This window comes from Durio zibethinus, chromosome 13 (assembly GCF_047325235.1).
Source record: "Durio zibethinus cultivar Kanyao isolate XHJ-2024 chromosome 13, ASM4732523v1, whole genome shotgun sequence".
Lineage (NCBI taxonomy): Eukaryota > Viridiplantae > Streptophyta > Magnoliopsida > Malvales > Malvaceae > Durio > Durio zibethinus.
In genome coordinates, this window is record NC_143174.1 from 10959297 (window position 1) to 10976692 (window position 17396).

The 17396-nt window shown below is 31.8% G+C and overlaps 2 pseudogenes; both read left to right on the forward strand.

Moving 5' to 3' along the window:
* Positions 1 to 12: 12 nt before the first annotated feature.
* On the forward strand, positions 13 to 7535 carry LOC149515327 (clathrin heavy chain 1-like; annotated as a pseudogene).
* A 601-nt stretch (positions 7536 to 8136) lies between these two features.
* LOC111302815 (clathrin heavy chain 2-like) lies at positions 8137 to 15646 on the forward strand (annotated as a pseudogene).
* Positions 15647 to 17396: the final 1750 nt, after the last annotated feature.

Consider the following 17396-nt stretch of genomic DNA (forward strand, 5'->3'; position numbering starts at 1 on the left):
TATAAAAAAAGGATGAAAGTTGTGAGACCCAACCCGACCTCGACGGGTTTTGACCTGACCTTACCTCATAGGGTCATTTTTTTTTAATTAGGTTTCAGGTCAAGTTAAGTCGAGTAATGTTAAAAAAATTCAAGGTCAAGTCGAGTTAGATTTTAGGCAAACTTGACTCGACTCAACCTGATATTATATAAAAATTATATTTTTAATTATTTATATATATATATGTATGTAATTATATATTTAAATATTTATATTTAAAAATAATGTTTTATATTTAAAAAATAATATTTTATTAATTTTATGTCGGGTTAGGTTAAGTACTGTTTATACAATATCAGGTCGAGTCGAGTTCAAGTAAAAAAAAAATAAAAAAAAATTTAGATCAGATTGGGTTCAGGTTTTATGAATATAAAGTTAGGTGGGGTTCGAGGCTTTTTGCTCACCCTGACCTGAACTGTTGCCAACCCTAGAAAGGAAGAAATTTTTTGGTTTTTATTGTGGGAAGGTATTGAAAGAAGGCATATGATTTCAACAATAATGAGGAAAAAAAGGGTGTTTGGGTGGTGGGCCGGCTTTTACTCTATTGAGGAGTAGCTTTTTACTGGCTAAAGAGCAATTTGGGATATTATTACATAAATTATTATTATTTTTTTAGTAAAATAAGGTTTCCATTGAGGAAGAAAAAAAAGTGTCAATCCAATAAGTCTAATGGTATTTAAGCATATTGTCAAATAATTTTTTTGTCTTTTGTTACTAGATTTGCAATATTACACTTAATTATCCTTACTCTAGATTGAGTTATTCAACTGGTATTCAATCAAAATCTTTACCCAACTTACACTAATGTTTTAACATAGGCAACAAAGGTATTTTCAACTTTATAGCACCTCAAACATAATTCATTTAGATTAAGTATTATTTACCAGTTGCGCATAGTAACTTCACAAAATATGCAAAAACCATAATGCATATCAAACAAAGTAAAGTCTGAACAACTTAGAATTAATTTTTAAGAAGTGCAATAAGAAAAAGAATTAAAAGTAATTCATCTGTTAAAAAAAATATTGAAAAATTTCAACCATAAAGAATACTCTGTTATACAGTGGGGGAAAAAAAGACAACAAGTATAAAATTTCAAACTTTTAGAACAAAGCAACTGCATATTTGAGCAATTAACTAAATAGAAGCTAGCTTCATCACCTAAACTACAGCATATCATTGGTAAATTGAAGGCAAGTTATCTTTGTAATTTTCTTTTTGGTAACTATACATTTTGTCTTCAAGTTAGTATTGTATTCATTTAGGTCTGTAATTAACTTGTGGAATTCTTTTTTTCCTTCCGTTGCATCTCACATGCAAGGTGAATCTGAGTCTATCAAGATATCTGAGCGAACAACTAATTTGGTTAATAATCAAATCAATGACTATAAATGTGATTCCAATGAAAAACGATTAGTCTTGATCGAAATTACCTCTAGTTCTTCTGAGGTATCTCACATGCATGGCATTTTTATTCTCTTGATCTTTTATGAAATTTAGTCATATTGATTGGATTAAAGTGCTTTTATTTCTTACAATGCACATCAGATACTAAAATCTAATGTAGTTTCAAAGTGCCTATTTCAATTTTTGACTTCTTGTATTTGATAGTCATTAAGCCTGCGAAACTATGTTTACTTGTGTATTACATATTTTTTAGTGGTTGTTATAATTATTTTTTTTTAATTCCCAATCTTGCTGTAGAGGCCACAATTGGTCAAATGAAATATGCAATTTTTTTCTGTGGATCAGTAGTGTAGCCAAGCTCTTGAAGCACATTCTACATCATTTGCCACATTTAAAGTGTGGTTCTACCCAAAAATTTTATTTTTTCTTTCATTTTCTTTACTTAAAATCTGTATTCTTTTAAAATTCAATTTTTAAACAAGTGCTTGGGAATGAAAACCCTTCAACTCTTTTTTTTTTACAACAAAGTCATTTAATGCTGGACAAATAACATCTAAGTTACATGTCATTGAACTTGGTGTTCGACCCGATCACATTTTTTTCCTACTGGCATCTTCTTTCATGTATAAAAAGACACATGCAAATGTAGAATTTATTGCTTATCATCATTTCAATTATTGCATGGTTAGATGCATGTATGTCATGCTTTATAAAATCAAACTTTTGTATTATGTTATTCCATTATGCTTTTGCTGAACATTTTGGGTATTGATCTTGGAACTTGTCATCAGGCAAACCTTCATTCATAATGAAACAAGCTAATTTATTCTTTCCTTCAGATTTTGCTGATGACATTCCTGTGTCTATACAGGTATGGTTTTAAGCTTTTATTGACCATTCTATTATATATAGCTTCAATTATTTCTCTAAAATGAGGGTGCTAAATGTTTTTTCTGGCACATATCTCAAAAGTATGATCTAATATATGTGATAAAAAAGCACAGACTTCTTTTTGTGTATGACCTTAAAATAGCTGCTGTAGTTTACCGAAATCAAATTAGTCCAAATCTTAAATTCCTAACAACAGAGGCTTCAACCATTGGTGGCTTTTATGCAATAAATAGGCAAGGCCAAGTTTTGCTTTTCAGTGTCAATGAAGCTATAATTATACCCATTATTAGTGGTTAGGTAAGAAGAATCATATATTTGTAGCTATTAAAACGTTTTCTTTTATGGTTACTATGAATTGTTATGTAGTTCACTAGTTTTGTTTTAAATTATCATTCGGGGTCTTACAGTTGAACAATCTAGAACTTGCTGTAAATCTTGCCAAAAGGGGAAATCTTTTTAGTGTAGAAAACCTAGTAATTGAACATTGGTTTTGTATTTTCATTCACTCTCAGTAATTATTTTGAAGTACGTCGCTTGTTACTAATTTTTCCTAGCATAAATGCTTACCTTTGTGATATTTTTCATGTGTCAAGTTGCAATCAAGCATGTCAGGCAACTAAATAACTACTGGTTGATTTTAAAAGGAAAATTTGAACTTAACTATAGTTCAATAGTATCTTTTCAATCCTACATTAAGTTACCTTTATTTATTGATGATATATCCTTGGGTTTGTGTCTGATTCTTGATCAAGTCATTAATAATATATTTCTTGCTACCTATTTGTACATACCATGTATCTTTACCATATTTTGAAGATTTTTGCCATTTTTGTGCTCAGGTGGTCCAGCGGTTCTAAAAACTATTTTCATAAATAAAGTACAAAGAGGCTACAGAACTTGTTATAGAATCACCTCAGGGAATTCTCTGTACCTTAGACACTGTTACCAACTAGGTATGCATGTGTAGGAAAACATTTAGTTACAACTGGTTATAATCTATGTAATTGATTGTAATCTATTGATTGTAATCTGTATATATTTGTATACCTAAAATTGAAAATTTATTTCTGTAGAATTAAAGATAGAATATTAGGGTAGTCAATCCCTTAATTATAGAGATCAATTTTTAGGAAGATTTAATTTCTTAGTTTAACCCCTAATTAGTTGTATATAAACTTAAGGTACTTATATAATTTTTGAGGAGTAATTTTTTGATACAAATTTAGTTTTACTCTTAGTTTTTAACATAATTTTATTTCTTAGCTTTTCAACATGGTATCAGAGCTTGGGGTTCTTTTTGAGAAGTAAAATTTTTAGCTTTCATTGCAAACTTTTATTTTTTACCTTTATTGCCAAATCCTGTTAAAGCCTTCATTGTCAAGCCATATTAAAGCATTTATAGCCATTTTATTTTTTCCTTTTTAGCCTTTATTGCTAAGAGTCATTTCTGATTATATCTTAAGACTTATTTCAGTTCAAAGAAAGATATCACTATACCTAATTTGAGGAAGTGTCAACTGAAAAAATCACTGAAATACTATAGATGTCTCAGAAACAATGAGAGTTGAATAGAAAAGAGATTAAGAAGCTGAGAAGCCTATTAAAAACCTTTGAAAAGCCTACTTGGGTATGTTCCTTGGGAAAGGACTTTAATTCAAGTAAAGCTTCTAGTTCTTATGAATTAATGGCTTGATTAAACCTATTACGAGTTCTTAAGTCATTGACTTAGAAGTCATAGACTATATGACACATTCCTCACAGAAGTTTAGTACATATACCCTTTGTCTTATAATAAGAAAATTGTTGTTGTAGATAGTTCACTTACTACAGTGGTAGGATTAGAAAATGTACAAATTAATCTCTCGTTTGTTCTTAAAAAAGTTTTTCATGTTCCTAGATTATCCATTAATCTAATTTCTATACAAAAACTTATCAGAGATATGAACTGCAAAGTGATTTTTTATCCCTCTTATTATGAATTCTAGGACAGAATTTGAAGAAGAGGATTGGACTTGCTAAGAAGAAGGATGGACTATACTATCTTGAGACATCAAACAACACAAGTAATGTCAATAATAGTTTACTTTTATCATTTTTTTTTTGAAAAATCTTCTGATAAAGACAAAGTTCGGCTTTATCATTTTCGTCTTAGACATCTTTCTTTTGAAACTTTGAAAAACATGTTTCTTTTTTTGTCAAAAGATTAAATGCCAAAAATTTTCATTGTGATGTTTATGAACTTGCAAAGCATCGACGTGTATCTTTTCAGTTAGGAATAAAAGAAGTTCTACCTTTTTTTACTTGATTCATAATGACATATGGGGTATCTTTACAATTCATAATATTTTGAGTGCAAGGTGGCTTGTTTCTTTCATAAATGATTGTACTAAGTTTTCTTTGATATTTTTACTCAAATCCAAATCAAAAGTGAATAGTATATTTTTAAGCTTCCAAAATATGATACAAAATCAATTTGGAGTGAAAATCAAGAGATTTAGGTATGATAATGCAAGAGACTATTTCAACTAGAGTTTATCTACCTATTTCAAAATGAAGGGATTATTCATAAGTTATCTTATATTAATACTCCACAGTAGAATGAAGCGACAAAAAAGAAAAATAGTCATTTACTAGCTACAACTCAAGCTTTACTTTTTCAAGTAAATGTACCCAAATTCTACAAAGGGAAGTTGTTCTCACTGCCATACATATTATAAATAGGTTACCTTTAAAGGTTTGAAGATTTAAAACTTTTATGAAACTACTCTCAAAATTTTATCCCAACTTTAATACTACAAATAAGCTCACACTTGGGATATTTAGTTGTACACCATTTGTTCATGTTCGCAGTCATAATAAGAGAAAGTTGGATCTTAGAGCAATTAAGTGTATTTTTATGGGATATTGATCAACTCAGAAAATGTATAAGTGTTATCATCCTCCAACCAAAAAATTTTGTATCTTTATATGTAATTTTTTTAAAAAGTAAACCATTTTTTACTCAACCTTATCTTCATGAGGAGATTTGCCAAGGTGATGCTAGCAATGGGATACAAACAAGGTCAAGGGGATCACACATTATTTATCAAACACTCAGATTCAAAAAAAGTCATAGTTCTATTAGTATATGTTGATGATATAATTGTAACTAAAGATGATGAAAAAGAGAAAGAATCACTAAAACAGTGTTTGGTTAGAGAATTTGAGATAAAAGTGCTAGGGAGATTGAAATACCTTTTAAAAATTGAAGTTGCTCACTCATGACATGGTATTTTCATCTCATAATAAAAATATGTGATGGATCTTTTGAAGAAAACTGGAAAGCTCGCATGTAAACCTACAAGTACCCCTATAGATTCTAATCATAAACTTGAAGAAGCTAATGAAAATGTTACTGTAGATAGGGAGATGTACCAAAGATTAGTTGAAAGACTTATACTAGACCTGACATAGCATATGTTGTGAGTGTGATAAGTCAATTTAAGCATAGTCCTAAAAAAGTGCACCTACAGGCTGTCTATCATGCACTACACTATTTGAAGGGTAATCTTAAGAGAGCTATCTTGTTCAAAAGAAATTTAAGGTTGTTACTGGAAGCATATATAGATGCTAATTATGCAAGTTCGATAACTGATAGAAAATTTACGTCAGGCTATTGCACTTTTTTAAGTAGTAATCTTTTAAGTTGGAAGAGTAAAAAATAGAATGTGGTGGTAAGATCAAGTGTTGAGGCAGAGTTTAGACCAATGGCTCAAGGAATTTGTGAATTACTATGGTTAAAGATTATCCTAAAAGACTTGAAGATTAAATGGGATAGACCAATGAGACTTTACTGTGATAACAAGTCTCTAATAAGCATTGCACACAATCCTGTTCAACATGATAAATCAAAACACATTGAAATAGACCGACACTTCATAAAGGAGAAACTACATAGTGGATTGATTTGCACACCATATGTATCAACCAAAGGTCAACTTACAAATGTGTTGACTAAAGGTCTTAACAATGCAACATTTCAAAAAATTATTTTCAAGATGGGAATTGAAAACACCTATTCACCAACTTAAAGGGGAGTGTGGGAAAACATTTAATTACAACTGGTTGTAATCTGTGTAGTTGATGATAATCTGTTGATTGTAATCTGTATATATTTGTATCCTTAAAATTAAGAATTTATATCTCTAGAATTAAAGACTGATAGGATAGTCAATCTTTTAATTATATGGATCAATTTTTATGAAGATTTAGTTTCCTTGTTTAATCCATAGTTAGTTGTATATAAACCTAAGGTACTTATATAATTCTTGGAAAATAATTTTTCAATATACATTCAGTTTTACTCTTAGTTTTTCACATAATTTTATTTCTTAGTTTTTCAACAGTATGTATGGATGAATGGATGAATGTATGAATGTTTTCATTGGTGTTAGTTTTTATTTTTCCCATTGAGCAAAACCTTGGCAATTTTCCATTTCAATCTTCATAAAGAGTGCTCCTTCCAAAGTTCAAAAATTATTTCTGTTCCTCTTTTGAAAGCTTGGATGGTGAAGGTCCTATCATGCTTATGTTCATATGTTACAGAGTGCTCCTGTTCAAGCTAGGCAAACTCCTCTGTTATTGCAGTATTTTGGAACCTTGTTGACTAGAGGAAAACTCAATGCTTTTGAGTCATTGGAATTATCACGCGTTGTCGTAAACCAAAATAAAAAGAATCTATTAGAGAATTGATTGGCAGATGATAAGCTTGAGTGCAGTGAGGAGCTTGGAGATGCTGTGAAGGTTATAATTTAAAGCCCATGGATCTTTTTTGATGATTTGGTCCCTCTTTTGGTGTATATGAAATTTTTTTCCTATGTAGTCTTATGTTATTGTAAGATTCCACATTGAAAAGTCAGGGAGTTAAAACTTTTTGGGGATTTTTATGACATTAACTAGGGTGGTGGTGGGTCAGTGTGCATCAGCAAATGGATGGAAAATGACTATTTTTAAGTCTTTTGGCCTTCCATCTATTAAGGTGTCTATTGCTTTTCTTTTTCGTAGACAGTAGATAATGATGTTGCACCAAAAATATACATCAAAGCAAGGGCAACTCTTAAAGTTGTTGTAGCATTTGCTAAGATTAGGGAATTTGACAAGATTCTAATTTACTCGAAGTAGGTATGTGCTTTGCAGATCTACAATCAATCATTATAAGGTAAAAGCTTATGCAATTACTAATAGTGTCACTGACATTGATGCAGGTTGGATACAACCCTGACTATTTATTCTTTTTGCAAACAATTTTAAGGACAGATCCAGTGGTATGCCCATTTGTTTGCATTTACAATTTTTAGTGGTGTGTTTTCTGCTCCTATGTTTCAGGTCTTTTTATGCATTTAACCTTTTGTAGTATTAGAAATTGTCTTAACTTTGGTACTTACATAACCTTTTTAATGCCAGGGTCTTGTTAATTTTTCTTTGATAATGTCCCAAATGGAGGGTGGTTGTCCAGTTGATTATAACACAATAACAGATCTATTCCTTCGAGTTTGCTTTAATAATTTATGTCGTGTTGATGTTTAGATGCTATTTGGATACACGTATTATTCAATTTTGTAAATTTTAAATTGAAATTAAAAAATTATTACACACATATATATATATTATAAATTTAAGTATAGAATATATAATAATACATTTTTTTTAGTTAATATTTGAACATACTATACATGACGAGTATTTTATGTAGGAATTGTGTAATACCTTTTGAAAGGGATAGAGATTTGTCTCTGTAAACAATTGGAAATCCCCTAGAGAATGGATTATAGCATGAGAAAAAATAGACCTAACTCTTCTCATTCTTCTATCTTATCTTCTATGGTGAAATGCGAGCCTCAACATTTATAGATTTGGTACACATTTTGTGTGGGCCAAGTGGAAAGCATTAGAAAATTGATTGAAAGTCACGCTTCGCCCAGAATGGTCTTTTCATAAATTTTTATGTGATTATTTAAGGCATTTTTGGACAAAAATTGAAGCCTTCAATAATCTCCTCATAAATTTTTATAAGATGATTATTTAAAGTGTTTTTTTGCCAAAAATTCTTGAATAATCCAAAAAAAATTTTTAATGGGTTATTGAAGGCGTTTTTGGCCATAAACACCTTCAATAATCCCTTCATAAATTTTTATGAGGTGATTACTCAAGGCATTTTTGCCAAAAATACCTTGAATAATCCTTTCCATTTTTGTATTAGAGATTCTTTAAGGTGTTTTTTTTTCTAGAAAACACCTTAAATAATCCCTAATAAAAATTGAATGGAGGTTATTCAAGGTATTTTTAACTAGAAATACCTTATAAATGATCATTATTTAAAAACTATTCTTTTTTTTCATAAATCAGAGTGTTATGACATAATCATTCTTTAGATACGCCTATAAATAAATTATATTAAGGCATTTGTATGGGAAAATACCTTTATTGGTTAGCAATTAATGTGTTTCTTCTCACAACCGCTTTTAATATTCTCATATTAAAATTTTGTTTTCCCTCTTGATGACCGTGGTCTAATAATATGAATGTTCTAACGTCTAATCATGAAGCAAAAGAGAATCTAACTATCAAATATGTCTTCTTTATGTTTCAATTACAAATACAATTAAAATTTAATCGTATTGATTGGATTAGAATGCTTTTATTTCTTACAAAAGCACATTGGATACTAAAATCTAATGTGGTTTTAAAGTGGCTGCTTCAGTTTTCAACTTCTTGTATTTGATAGTCATTAAGCCTGCTGAACTATGTTTGCTTGTGTATTACATTTTTTTTTTGTGGTGAATGTAGCAAAAATGGATTCACTTCATATGTAGTACTTCTTTTTTATTGGATAATAACATAATGTTTCATGCCATGAATATGTTGTGTTATTTGTTATAATTGTTTTTTTTTTAATTCCCAATCTTGCTGTAGAGGCCACAATTGGTCAAAAGGAATATGCAACTTTTTTCTGTGGATCAGCAGCATAGCCAAACTATCAAAACACATTCTGCATCATTTGCCACATTTAAAGTGTGGTTCTACCCCCAAAATTTATTTTTTCTTTCATTTGCTTTACTTAAAATCTGAATTCTTTTAAAATTCAATTTTTAAACAGGTACCTGGGAATGAAAACCCTTAACTCTTATTTCTTTTGCAACAAAGTTATTCAATGCTGGACAAATAACATCTAAGTTACATGTCATTGAACTTGGTGCTCAGCCAGGTCACACTTTTTTTTCCTACTGGCGTCTTCTTTCATGTATAAGAAGACACGTGCACATGTAGAATTTATTGCTTATCTTCATTTCAATTGTTGCATGATTAGATGCATGTATGTCGTGCTTTATAAAATCAAACTTTGGTATTATGTTATTCCATGGTGCTTTTACTAAACTTTTTGGGTATTGATCTTGGAACTTGTCATCAGGTAAACCTTTATTCAAAAAGAAACAAATAGATTTTTTTTTCCTCCAGATTTTGCTGATGACTTTTCTGTGTCAATGCAGGTTTGGTTTTGAGCTTCTATTGACCATTCTATTATATACAGCTTCAATTATTTCTCTAAAATAAGGGTGCTAAATGTTTTTTTCTCACATATATCTCAAAAGTATGGTCTAATATATGTGATCACAAAGGAAGGACAACTTTTTGTGTATGACCTTGAGACAGCTAATGCAGTTTATCGAAATCGGATTAGTCCAGATCCTATGTTCCTGACAATAGAGGCTTCATCCATTGGTGGCTTTTATGCAATAAACAGGCGAGGCCAGGTTTTGCTTTCCAATGTCAATGAAGCTACAATTATACCTTTTATTAGTCGTTAGGTAAGAAGAATCATATATTTGTAACTATGAAAATATTTTTCTTTATGGTTACTGTGAACTGTTGTGTAGTTCACTAGTTCTGTATTAAATTGTTTTTTGGGGTTTTGCAGTTGAACAATCTACAACCTGCTGTAAATCTTGCCAAAAGGGGGAATCTTCTTGGTGCAGAAAATCTGGTAAGTGAACATTGGTTTTGTATTTTCGTTCACACTCTCAGTAATTCTTATTTTGAAGTAGGCCACTTGACACTTATTTTCTCTAGCATAAATGCTTATCTTCGAGATCTTTTTCTTGTGTCAAGTTGCAATCTAGCGCATTCGGCAACTAAACTAACTACTGGTTGATTTTAAAAGGAAAATTTGAACTTGAATATAGTTCAATAGTATCTTTTTAATCCTACATTAAGTTACCTTCATTTATTGATGATATGTCCTTGGGTTTATGTCTGATTCTCGACCAAGTCATTAACAATAGATTTCTTGCTACCTGTTTGTACATACCATGTATCTTTACCATCTTTTGAACATTTTGGCCATCTTGGTGCCCAGGTGGTCCAGCGGTTTCAAGAACTGTTTTCACAGACAAAGTACAAAGAGGCTGCAGAACCTGATGCAGAATCACCTCAGGGAATTCTCCGTGCCATGGACACTATTGCCAAATTCCAGGTATGTATGTATGCATGGATGAATGTATGAATGTTTTCATTGACATTAGTTTTTGTTCTTCCAATTGAGCAAAACGTTGGCAAATTTCCATTTCAATCTTCATAAAGAGTGCTCATTCCAAAAGTTTAAAAACTATTTCTGTTCTTATTTTGAAATCTTGGATGGTGAAGGTCCTGTTATGCTTATGTTGTTCACATGTTGCAGAGTGTTCCTGTTCAAGCTGGGCAAACTCCTCCATTATTGCAGTATTTTGGAACCTTGTTGACTAGAGGAAAACTCAATGCTTTTGAGTCATTGGAATTATCACGCCTTATCGTAAACCAAAATAAAAAGAATCTATTAGAGAATTGGTTGGCAGAAGAGAAGCTTGAGTGCAGTGAGGAGCTTGGAAATCTTGTGAAGTTTATAATTGAAAGCTTTGGTGCTTTGGTATATGAAATATTTCTCCCCTATGTAGTCTTATGTTATTGTAGGATTCCACATTGAGAGGTCAGGGAGTTAAAACTTTTTGGGGATTTTTTGGACATTAACTAGGGTGGTGGTGGGTCAGTTTGCATCAGCAAATGGATGGAAAATGGCTATTTTTAAGTCTTTTGGCCTTCCATCTACTGCGGTGTCTATTTCTTTTCTTTTCATTAGACAGTAGGTAATGACTTGAACTGAAAATATAGATCAAAGCAAGGGCAACTCCTAAAGTTGTTGCAGCATTTGCTCAGAGGAGGGAATTTGACAAGATTCTAATTTACTCAAAGCAGGTATGTGCTTTGCAGTTCTGCAATCAATCATTATAAGGTAAAAGCTTCTGCCATTACTAATAGTGTCACTGACATTGAAGCAGGTTGGATACACCCCTGACTATTTATTCCTTCTGCAAACAATTTTGAGGACAGATCCACAGGTATGCTGATTTGTTTGCATTTGCAATTTTTGGTGATGGTGTGTTCTCTGCTCCTATGTTTCAGGTCTTGACCTTTTGTAGTGTTAGAAACTTTCTTAACTTTGGTGCTTGCATAACCTTTTTAATGCCAGGGTGCTGTTAATTTGCTTTGATGATGTCCCAAATGGAGGGTGGTTGTCCAGTTGATTATAACACAATAACAGATCTATTCCTTCAGGTTTGCTTGGTCTTGCATTACTTTTGAGTGTTTACATGCACATGTTTTAAAGCAAAAGCAATCATGAAAACAATTCAGGCCTTGAAACTAGAGTGAAAGTCTTCACCTTCATTGTTTTCGTTTCAGCATCTTTAAATTTGTTTGAAGGAAAAAATAAGATATGTACCTTTAAATTTCAGAGGAACTTGATTCGTGAGGCAACTGCTTTTTCGTTGGATGTGCTAAAGCCAAATTTACCAGAACATGGATACCTTCAAACGAAGGTGTGCTTTCTCCTCTCTTTCTCTCTTGCTGTAATTTTTATAGCTGTCTTTGATGCCTTTACCATATCAGTTTTGTGATCTACTCTATTCAGGTTTTGGAAATCAATCTAGTGACTTTTCCAAATGTTGCTGATGCAATATTAGCAAATGGTATGTTTAGTCATTATGATCATCTCCGTATTGGCCAACTTTGTGAAAAAGCTGGTCTGTACATACGAGCCCTTCAGGTAAAATGCCTTCAAAATCATGTGCCTAATATCTTGTTAAGATGGTTGATCAATTTCTTGGACTGTAAAGAAAATTATTTTTTGTGCAGCATTATACAGAGTTGACTGATATCAAATGTGTCATTGTGAATACACATGCCATTAAGCCCCAGGTTTTAATGCTAAAATGCTCAATATGTTTTTCATGTGTAGACCTTTTATTTTACTAATTCTTCAACATGATGCTTTTCAGGCCCTTGTTGAGTTCTTTGGAGCCCTTTCCAGAGAATGGGCTCTTGAATGTATGAAAAATCTTTTAATGGTCAATCTTAGGGGAAATCTTCAGATTATTGTACAGGTAAAGCATCAGTTCATTACTGCAGTCATTAGTAACTTTGTTCCTTGTATGATGTTTATAGACATTATTTTGCAGACTGCAAAGGAATACTGTGAGCAGCTGGGAGTTGATGCGTGTATAAAAACTCTTTGAGCAGTTCAAGTCCTATGAAGGATTATACTTTTTCTTGGGTTCATACTTGAGCTCCAGGTTGTTCTTTTTCCTTTTTAATATATAGGACAAGGAAGATATGATTTTAGCATTATACATCTCCTTTATATTAACTTTCTAATTTTTTTTTCCTTCTGGGATAGTGAGGATCCTGATATCCACTTCAAATACATTGAAGCGGCAGCAAAAACTGGACAAATGAAGGAAGTAGAACGTGTGACTTGGGAATCAAATTTTTATGATGCTGAAAAGACCAAGAACTTTCTAATGGAAGCCAAGCTTCCAGATGCACGGCCTTTGACTAATGTTTGCGATCGTTTTTGTTTTGTTCTGGATCTCACTCATTATCTATATACTAACAACATGCTCTGATATATTGAGGGTTATGTTCAAAAGGTAAAGTTCATTTTGGTATCAAAAGCATTAGCAAAATGAAGATGGTTGCTCATCCTCCTAGCCAGGTTAAATTAAGTGGAACTATCATGTTATAGTTTTCCATTTCTTGCATTATAGGTAAATCCAGGGAATGCTCCCTTAGTTGTTGGGCAGCTGTTAGATGATGAAAGCCCCGAGGATTTCATCAAGGGTCTTATTCTTTCAGTTGGTTCTCTTCTTCCAGTCGAGCCCCTTGTGGGTGAATGTGAGAAGAGGTGTGTTGCTGTATAGTGGTCCTTACATCTGTTTTCTTTTCATTCTTATCCTCTCTTGGCTTTTTGTTTGCAGGAATCGTCTCCAACTGCTGACTCAGTTTTTGGAGCATCTAGTGAGTGAGGGCAGTCAAGATGTGCTTGTTCATAATGCCTTGGGTAAAATTATCATTGACAGCGATAACAATCCAAAGCATTTTCTAACTACCAACCCATATTATGATTCCAGTGTTGTGGGTAAATATTATGAAAAACGAGATCCAACACTTCTGTTGTTGCTTACCGTAGAGGACAGTGTGACAATGAACTGATCAATGTCACAAACAAGAACTCCTTATTTAAGTTGCAAGCTAGATATGGACACTGTCATTCTTAATTAACATGTAATCATGAATCCTTTTACTTTTATTTCTTATATCAGTTTTAATGACCGGATACTTTTCACTCAGATATGTGGTGGAAAGGATGGATGAAGACCTTTGGGAGAAAGTTCTAAATCCTGAGAATGAGTACAGATGGCAACTTATTGATCAGGTTGTGTCAACTGCTTTGCCTGAAAGCAAGAGTCCTGAGCAAGTATCAGTGACTGTAAAAGCTTTTATGACTGCTGATCTCCCACATGAACTGATAGAGCTTCTTGAAATGATAGTATTGCAAAATTCTGCCTTCAGTGGGAATTTCAATTTGCAAAATCTGCTGATATTGACAGCTATCAAGGCTGATCCATCAAGAGTTATGGATTACATTAATAGATTGGACAACTTTGATGGACCTGCAGTTGGGGAGGTAGCTGTAGAAGCTTAGTTGTATGAAGAAGCATTTGCCATTTTCAAGAAGTTTAATTTGAATGTTCAGGCTGTAAATGTTCTGTTGGATAACCTCAATAGCATTGATCGAGCTGTGGAGTTTGCATTCTGTGTTGAAGAAAATGCTGTCTGGAGACAAGTGGCTAAGGCACAACACTGTGTAGGGGATCTAAGTGAAGCGATTGAGCCATTTATTTGTGCTGATGATGCTACTCAGTTCTTAGATGTCATAAAGGCTGCTGAGGATCCCACGACTTGGTAAGATACCTACTAATGGTTCGGCAGAAAACCAAGGAACCCTAAGTGGACTGTGAACTGATATACGCTTATGCCAAGATTGATCGGCTGGGTGAGATAGAAAGTTCATTCTCATGCCAAATGTTGCTAATCTGAAAAATGTGGGAGACTGCTTGTATGATGAAGCCCTTTATGAGGCAGTGAAGATCATATTTGCATTTATTTCTAACTGGGCTAAGCTTGCTCTCACACTTGTAAAGCTACAACAGTTCCAAGGTGCAGTCCATGGTGCTCGGAAAGCCAACAGCTCAAAAACATGGAAGGAGGTTTGCTTTGCTTGTGTTGATGCTGAAGAATTCGGCTTGTCTCAGATATGTGGCCTCAATATCATCATGCAGGTGGCTTTTTCGCTCCCTATCTTAATTTACTTTCCTGCTATTTTGCTTGGGGACAGAAGCATTGTGAAACTGTGTCCAAGTCTGCTCGCAAGCAGTTTACAACATAAATTTACATGCCATCAATTTCTTGCTATGCTTTTTCATATGGCGTAGGTTTTCATATATTGTTTGTTAGTTCAATATAAAACATATGTGGTTTTTGTTTTAACAAGTGTGTAAGTCTATCTTTTTATAGGTTGATGACTTAGAGGAGGTTAGTGAGTACAATCAGAACTGTGGATGTTTCAGTGAGCTCATATCTCTGATGGAGAGTCGGCTAGGTTTGGAATGTGCACATATGGGCATCTTTTCTGAATTAGGAGTTTTGTATGCAAGATACCGCCCAGAGAAGCTTATGGAGCATATCAAACTTTTCTCAACTCGTCTGAACATTCCAAAGCTTATTCGAGCTTGTGATGAGCAGCAGCACTGGAAGGGAGTAACATATTTGTATGTTCAGTATGATGAGCAGGGATTCAAATAACGGTTTGATAACGGAATAGTGGCCGTAAAATTGCGGTAGCACTACCCTCCGCCACCGTTAATAGATAAAAAACGGTTGAGAAATTCATTCATAGCAAAAACGGTTGAGAAAAATAACGGTTTGATAACGGAATAGTGACCGTAAAATTGCGGTAGCACTACCCTCCGCCACCGTTAATAGATAAAAAACGGTTAAGAAATTCATTCATAGCAAAAACGGAGAGTAACGGTCGTAAAATAACAGCGTAACGGGTAATAACGGACCGTTATTGTCGCTATTCCATTTTTTTACTCACGGATCTAATAGTTCTAACAAAAAAATAAAATTTTAAGCCTACAAAATAAAACAGCAAACCTGCAAAAGTAAAAGTAAAAGCCAAATCAAAAAATAAAACTCACAATCTCAGAGCTTTATCATCAAAAGAAATTTTAAAACGAGCTAGAAAACAGATCAATTATTTCAAGTTTCAAGTTTCAACCATTCAATCGATATTTTCGGCATTCAAATTCAAATCAACCTCAAGTTTTCAATCAACATTCAAGATCAAACAAGGTAAGAAAAGAAAGTTAAATTACCTTTTTTTTTTTGTAAAATTTTTGTAAAATGATCTGTTGTGTCTTGTGAGAGTTTGAAAGACGAACGAGATATCTGTAGATACTAGGCAAGTCAGCAAGTGATAGTGATAAAGGGATGTGCAAGAAAATGAGAGATGAAAAAAAAAATAAGAAAATTTTTTTGAAAAGCCAGAGAAAGCAAGATGCAAGACGAAGAAGAAGATGAACAGAAAAATGTAGCATTTCTAGAAGGGTCTCCGTTTGTTAGAAAGAATTAAACAAATTTAATATATTAGGCACGTGGACAGATTGGATGGGGTGGGGAGGATTGGGTGTGGTGGGACGTTGGGGGGAAGGTGGGGAGGGATTGGGTGTGGTAGGGTGTTTGGAGGGTGGGATTGAATTTTTTTATTTAATTTTATAATTAATTTTTAAAAAATTTTTAGATAAAATTTAATTAGTGGTTTTGAAAATTTATAATTAATATAATATATAGATATTTGAAATGAAAAATTTTGATAAATTTTTTTGTATAAGTTAGATGAAAAATAATTAAAATTAAATATTATATTTTGATTGTGTTATATATTAATTTATAATTTTGTATATGAATTTTAATTTTGTTTGTTGTTTTGATATTTATATTATTGTCAATTCTTTTGATATTATATTAATTCTTGTTATTTTTGTGTAATTATTGAAGATTGTATTTATTATATAATTATTAAAAGTTGTTTGTGATAAAAAAAATTTTATATCAATTAGTGTATCAAAAAAATTAAGTTACTTAACAAATTTAGCATTTTATGATCTATTACTCTTATTAAGATTAAAAACTAAAAAATAAAAAATATAGGTTTGAAAATTTTATTAAAATATAAGTTTGAAAACTTTTAATTTTTGAAATTTTTTTTAGATAAAATCTAATTAGAGGGATTGAAGATTTATAATTAAAAAAAATAAGAAATTAATAATTTAATATGATATACATAGAGATTGTAGATGAAAATTATTGATAAATTTTTTATATAAGTTAGAAAAAAATTAATTAAAATTAAATATTATGTTTTGATTGTGTTAGATATTAATTTATAATTTTGTATATGAAATTTAATAAATTTTTTTTGTTGTTTTGATATTTATATTGTTGTCAATTCTTTTGATATTAGATTAATTCTTATTATTTTTGTGTAATTATTAAAGATTGTATTTATTATATAATTATTTGAAGTTATTTGTGATAAAAAAAATTAATATCAATTAGTGCATCAAAAAGATTAAGTTATTTAATAA